The sequence below is a fragment of the Microtus ochrogaster genome, linkage group LG4 (assembly GCF_000317375.1).
Source record: "Microtus ochrogaster isolate Prairie Vole_2 linkage group LG4, MicOch1.0, whole genome shotgun sequence".
NCBI classification, from domain to species: domain Eukaryota; kingdom Metazoa; phylum Chordata; class Mammalia; order Rodentia; family Cricetidae; genus Microtus; species Microtus ochrogaster.
The window spans coordinates 21580413-21586653 of record NC_022030.1 but is presented as its reverse complement, the minus strand read 5'-3'; the positions used below and the strand labels follow the sequence as shown (position 1 = coordinate 21586653).

The following is a 6241-nucleotide window of genomic DNA, read 5'->3' as shown; positions in this document are numbered from 1 at the left end:
TAGTTCCTTCCCTTTTATCCGCTCTTCAAGAAATGTAAAAGATGGAATTTAAGGTTGAGGTTTGGGGAGATTTGCCTTCTACACTTGGCTTTAGTTTGTTGTTGTTATTTTTCAAGACAGGGTTTCTCTGTGTCAACAGTCTTGCCTGTCCTGGAATTTGCTCTGTAGCACGGGCTGGCCTCAAACTCCCAGGGATCCACCTGCCTCTGCCTCCCAAGGGTTGGGATTAAAGCTGTGCGCCAGCATGGCCATCTGCCCATGACTTCAAAATGTTACTCTATCGAATATGAGACTGAACTTTCCTTCCTTGAGTGTAGTAGAGGGTGACAGACATCTCTGTCATGGAGAAACTGAAGTGGTGGTAACGTTTATTGGTTTTTGTTAGAGTCTGAGAGAAGCCCCCAAAGAAGCCTAACATCCACGTTTGCAATATCAAGAGTGCTTTATTGATTCCAACATTGGGCTGGCAATTGGCGACCCCTAAAGAAGATCATTAAGCTCCTTTAAGTGGAGTTAGGGGAATTCCAGAAAGGAGGGATTAATCTTGGGCTGATTGGTGGAGGAAAGATTAGTATGGGGGCTGATTGGTGGAGGAAAGGTTAGTATGGGGGCTGATTGATTGGTGGAAGGCCCTAGTGGTTAGGGACCTCCCAATGACAGGGTAGGGAAAGCTATCTTTAGCCTGCAGAAATCTGGGGCGTGTCTTCTGAGCTAGCAGCGGGGCTTTGGGGGTGTTTGCTGACGGTCACCCATAAGTTGCAGTTTTTACGAGACCTGCTTGCTCAGTTCTGTCCCATTTTAGTGAAGTGAAACTAAGATCTGGTCTGTACCAGGACTCTGCTCTACTGCCCCTCCTTCCACCCTTTTCATTCCCCCCTCCCCTCGAGTAGTGGGTCATCTCAAATCTTGGAGATGCTTTCTCTGGATCTGCAGGCTTGTACGGCTGTCTCAGAACCATCGGCGGAGCCATAGGGATCTGTGACGATCATCAGGTCCCCTGACCAGAAGAACCTGTGGGACACAAGAGTCGGTGTCTTCTCACGGACTGCACACAGCTGAGGCCAGAGTTATTTCCGCACCCGAGACGGAACTTGTAGGGAGGAAAGAAACCATTGGTCATCAAAGTCAGCCAGTAATTCTGCCCTAAGATTAGGCTGAGTGGGTGGTGACCTGACATACGTGACCTCAAATGGGGTCAGGTCTAGGGTATAAGAAGAATCGCAAACCTTGTAGAGAGCAAAGGGGAGGAGAGACACCTAGTCACCACCAGTCTCAGGGGTTAATTTGGTTAAGGTCTCCTTTAGCATCCGGTTTATCCGTTTTACCTGGCCTGAACATTGGGGACGATGAGCACAATGAAATTTCAATTCGTCCCCATAGCCTTTCCTAGTGTTTGTGTTACCTGAGAGATGAACGCAGGTCCGTTACCTGAGCCCTAGAGCACAGGAAGGCCCCACCTCGGGATAATCTCTTACAGTAGCTTCTTGATCATCACGGCAGTGTCTTGTGCTTAGCTGAGAAAGTCTCAGTTCATCCTGAACAGGTATTTATAAAAACTAGCAAATACTTATAGTCATACAAGCCTGGCTTTACCTCTGTGAAGTCAGTCAGCCAATTGGTACCAAGTTTTTCTGCCTCCACTCTTTGCACTGACGAGACAGTTTGTGGGACATTGGCCTACAGCTTCTGCTGTTTTGGCCTTAAAGTCAAAGACCTTAAGAGGTGCTCTTCTCAAGAGGTTCTGTAGTTTTTCTTTTTCCCAAGTGAGTGCTTTGGTGTATTGATCAAACTAGTTGAGTGGCAAAGTCTGATAGGAGCATGATCCGTTTACCCAGGGTCCTGAGCCATCCTTCCTCTTTGTAAGTTTTTGTGCATAAGTGGATTTTTTTTTTGAGTTCTTGGTCAGCGTAGGCTGGAAATTCTGGCAACGTGGGTGTCACCATCTTTGGTGTGGCCAGCAGGATGACTGCTGTCTGGAGGGCAGCCTCCTTCGCTGCCTCGTCCACCCAACTGTTTACCCTTGAGATTGAGTCTTTTTTCCCCTGGTGCCCAGGGCAATGGATGACAGCTATGTCTTGGGGTAGCCATATGGCCTGTAAGAGGTCTAAACTCTCCTGTTTGTTTTTAATAGTCTTCTGTAGTCAACGATCCCCTCTCCCTGTAGACGGCACCATGGACATGTAGCGTGGCAAACATACTTGCTGTTGGTACAGACATTAAGTCTTTTCCCCTTTCCCAACTGCATTGCCTTTCTTAGAGCTATCACCTTGGCCCTCTGGGCTGATGTCCCAGGAGGCGGGGCCCCTGTCCATATGACTTCTTCCTCAGTTGTAACTGCTGCCCTGCATATCTGATACCATGTAGATGAAGCTACTGTCATCTCTGTACCCTGTTCCCTCAGCCCTTGACAAAGGAATGCCCTTGAGGTCTGGTCTGATCCCAGGGAAACGGCTCAGGATGTCCAGACAATCATGGAGAGGCTGATCCAGGTTCGGGTCTGGGAGCAGGATGGCAGGGTTCAAAGGCACCGCTGTGGGTGTATTTGATCCTGGGTGGGTTAAGAGCAAAGCCTGATCATGAGTCAGCCCAGCGTTAGGAAGCCACCTATCAGGAGGATGTTTAAGGACCCCCTTCATAGCATGGGGGTGTCCACTTTAAGAGTTAGTTTGTCTGGGTTTTAACTAAAAAGCTGTTGCTGTGATTATGCAGAGGCAAGGAGGCTAACCAGAGGCCACTGGATCCAGCTTTCGGACAAGAAGGCTGCTAGCAATTTTTATGGCTTGCATCAATACCCCTTTGACCGTTCCCTTCTTTTCATCCATAAACACATAGAATGGTTTGGTAACATCTGGTAGATCTGGTAGTGCCAGAGCAGATGTATTCGGTAGAGCTGCCTTAATTTCACCCAAGGCCTTTTCCATCTGTGGGGTCCAAACAAGGGGAGTCTTTCCCCTCCTCGTGGCCTCATACAGGGGCCGAGCTAATTCAACAAACCCAGGGATCCAGAGCCTACAGAATCCAGGAATTCTCTGACCTCTCAGTGGTTGTTGGGTCTGGAGACCCTCAGGATGGTCCCTTTAATTGACATGGTGAGCATGTGTAGTGCTCTCCCTTTGATCAGTTGCTGATATCCCAGTCTGATCAAAATGGATGTAGGCTCTTAGTTAATAAGACTTTTCCAAACAGTAGGTATGGTGTTGGGGACCAGCCACAACAAAAATACCTCTCACCAGGGTAAAGGCATGGGGATTAGAAATAAAGTAAAGAATATAAAGAGGCGAATGAAAATAATAAAACAGAGAAGCATATAGGATGGTATTGGGAGGGAATTCCAGTGAGTACTGAAAATTCACCCATGTTTAATTTCCAACTGCTTAAAATACCCCTGACCCAAAAGTTAGGAGTGAGACAAAAGACTGCTTTAACACGATACAAGGAAATGAACAGACCAGTAGAAAGTCTGTTACTAGAACAAAACAAGTCACCGAGTCACACTCCCGCCCTAGAGCAAACTCTGTAGGCAAACCACTCCCTGGGTGGAATCCCAAATTATTTTCATAAAGGGAACTGGAACTTCGTTGGATCCTTAGACTTTTGTTTGAGGTGGGAACAGATCTACTTCTCTATTCCTGGAGCACAATGTCTGGCAGTTAGCCATACCTGTTGACCATCATCTTGAGAGAGCAGAACTCTCTGGTCAGCATCTAGGTGGGGCCTTCGTCTGAGGTAGAAGCACAGTAGCCTTGAAGGAGCTAGAGGTGAGCCCAACTCTCTGACCTTACGTGGAAATAGGCTCATAATTGCGGAACTCCGCAGTATGGGCTCTCAGGGACGGCCATGAGAGAGCGGGTACTCAGTCCCATTTTATGCAGTATGGGCACTCAGGCACGGCCATGAGAGAGCGGTTACTCAGTATGGGCACTCAGGGATGGCCATGAGAGAGTGGTTACTCAGTCCCATTTTATGTCCACTGCCTTTGATCATCCTCAGAGCCCCTGGCACCCAAGATCATTTTGGTGGCATTTTGCCTAGGGTTTGCTTTAGAATGAAGTGTTATATTCCTGTTTCCAGCAGAAAAATCTATAGGTTTCCCCTCTGACTTTAGGGTTACTCAAGGCTCGGGGAAGGGCTCCCCTTTAATAATTTGTGGGTTTTTTTTTTTCAGTTTTAATACCTATGTTTTTTAACCCTGTCATTTAGGGCATTTATTTTTTCAGTGGCCTGACTTTTTACAGTAGGCACATTGGTCTTTTTGCAGACTAGATCTATTGCACAGTCTCTGCTTTAGGCCTTTCCCTTTACCTGGTGAGTCTCCAAAGGCCAATGCCTGTGTTTTAACCTCTGGGCCGCCTGATGCAGCTACAAGGACTTTGGTGAGCCCCTGTACCTGTCTGTCTTCTGGGATCTCCCTATTATTGATACTAGCTCCGCAACTGCAGTGAGTTCAGCCAACCTCTTACCCTTAAAACCTTCTCTGTAATTTACGGCAGATATCTGGTGCTGACTGATTGACAAAAGCCAGGCTGGCTGCAGACCAATTCTCTGGTGCTTCCGGATCCAAGGGTGTATAGGTCTTATGAGCTTCATTCAACCCTCTAGGAATGCTCCTGGTGTTTCTTCAGGCCCCTGGCATACCTGATTAACTTTGAACAAATTTGTGGGCCACTCGCAGCAGCCAGAAAGCCCCCAGTTAGAGTCTGGTGGTAGACTTTCAGCCTCTCCCTACCTTTCTCTGTGTTGAAATCCCAATTGGGTCACATCACAGGAAACCCAACATTTATGAGGTCTACATTGGTGCTGGTCTTCCTTTTGGGCCTGGAACCAATTTCCAAGCCTCTGTTCTACTCCAGTCCCTCTCCTCAGTAGTGAAGAGGACCTGGAGCCCTTGGAAACAATCATCCCATGTGGTCTGGTGAGTGAAAAGGACAGACTCCATCAGGTCAACTAGCCTTGCAGGCTTCTCAGAAAACTTAGGATTTTGTAATTTTTAATTATAAAGCTTGCTAATGTCAAAGGACCAATGGCCTAGCTGCTGCCTGCCCTCAGCATCAGATTGGTCCAAAGTGCAATATGGAAGGACCATGGAGTTAGCTCCTGCTGGCAGCTCCTCCGCTGAGAATGTGTGCCTATGTGGGGGGCTCCTCCACTCCTCCGCTTCTGCCCTCCAGGGCCTCTCATCCTGGGAGTGGGGTGGTGGCATAGAAAAGAACTCCTCCTCCAAGTCGCCCGGAGAAGGAAAGACAGGGTACAGGAGTGCAGCAGGCAGTGGTCCATCCTCCTCTCTCCTTTAACGAGTATGACACAACTTTTTGTGGTGAATTAGCTTTGTTTTCCTTTTTTAATGAAGAAAACCAACTAGAATTAGCATAACATGCTCGAATCTCATCCCTGCTTTGGCCTTTTACAACTTACACTACTCCTTAGTTCTTATCGCTGCCCCTCTGGTTCAGCCAGACATTTCTACTTTAGACAACTTTTTCCCCCCTCTTTTCTTTATTATTTTAGTTTACCATCTTTTTTTATTTTTAAAAACAACATGAAAACTTTTATCAAAGTCCCTTTTGTGGTTTTCTTTAGTAGTCTAGAATACTGTATGGGTATAGTACTTTAAACAAGAACAGAAACTGTAACAGAAATAACGCTACATAAAAACCTGTACCAACAAGAAACATCTGAGACTAGCAGTTTTTTCTCTTACCCTAAACAATGATAATTTGTAACCAACCGCTATAATGATGACAAATATTTATAACCCATTGGATCAGAATGAACGAAAACTACACTTTTTGTGGAAACAAAAGCATAGTTTAGTTAGGCTGTGTCAGAATAGGAAAGGATAAGGGGAATTAACTGGCAGTGAGGATCTTGGTCCACAGTGGAGAATTTGGCTCAGGAAGGAAGGAAGGGGGAAGCACAGCAGCTACTCCCAGGGGCAGCTTGCAGGTACAAAGCACCTGCCTGGCAGTCAGTATCCCACAACAACAAAATAAAAAATAAAAAGAGGGAGGGGAAGAGGCTCAGGGTAATCTCATGATCAAATTGGGGTACCATTGCCATGAAGTGTTGGTATTGAACTTAGGGCTTCATGAGTTCCAGACAAATATCCTAGAGCCTCACCCCAACCCTTCACTGTGGGATTCTAGTAAGAGATCTACCACTGAAACCACGCCCCCAACCCCTCACTGGAGGATTCTAGGCAGGGGCTCTACCACTGAACCACACCCCTAGCCCCTCACTGGGG

The 6241-nt window shown here is 46.9% G+C and overlaps 1 protein-coding gene across 1 annotated transcript in view; it reads left to right on the top strand.

The window, feature by feature from the left end:
• LOC113457658 (zinc finger protein 420-like) overlaps positions 1–6241 on the top strand; it is a 1205902-nt gene that overhangs the window by 834482 nt on the left and 365179 nt on the right. The window lies entirely within an intron of this gene.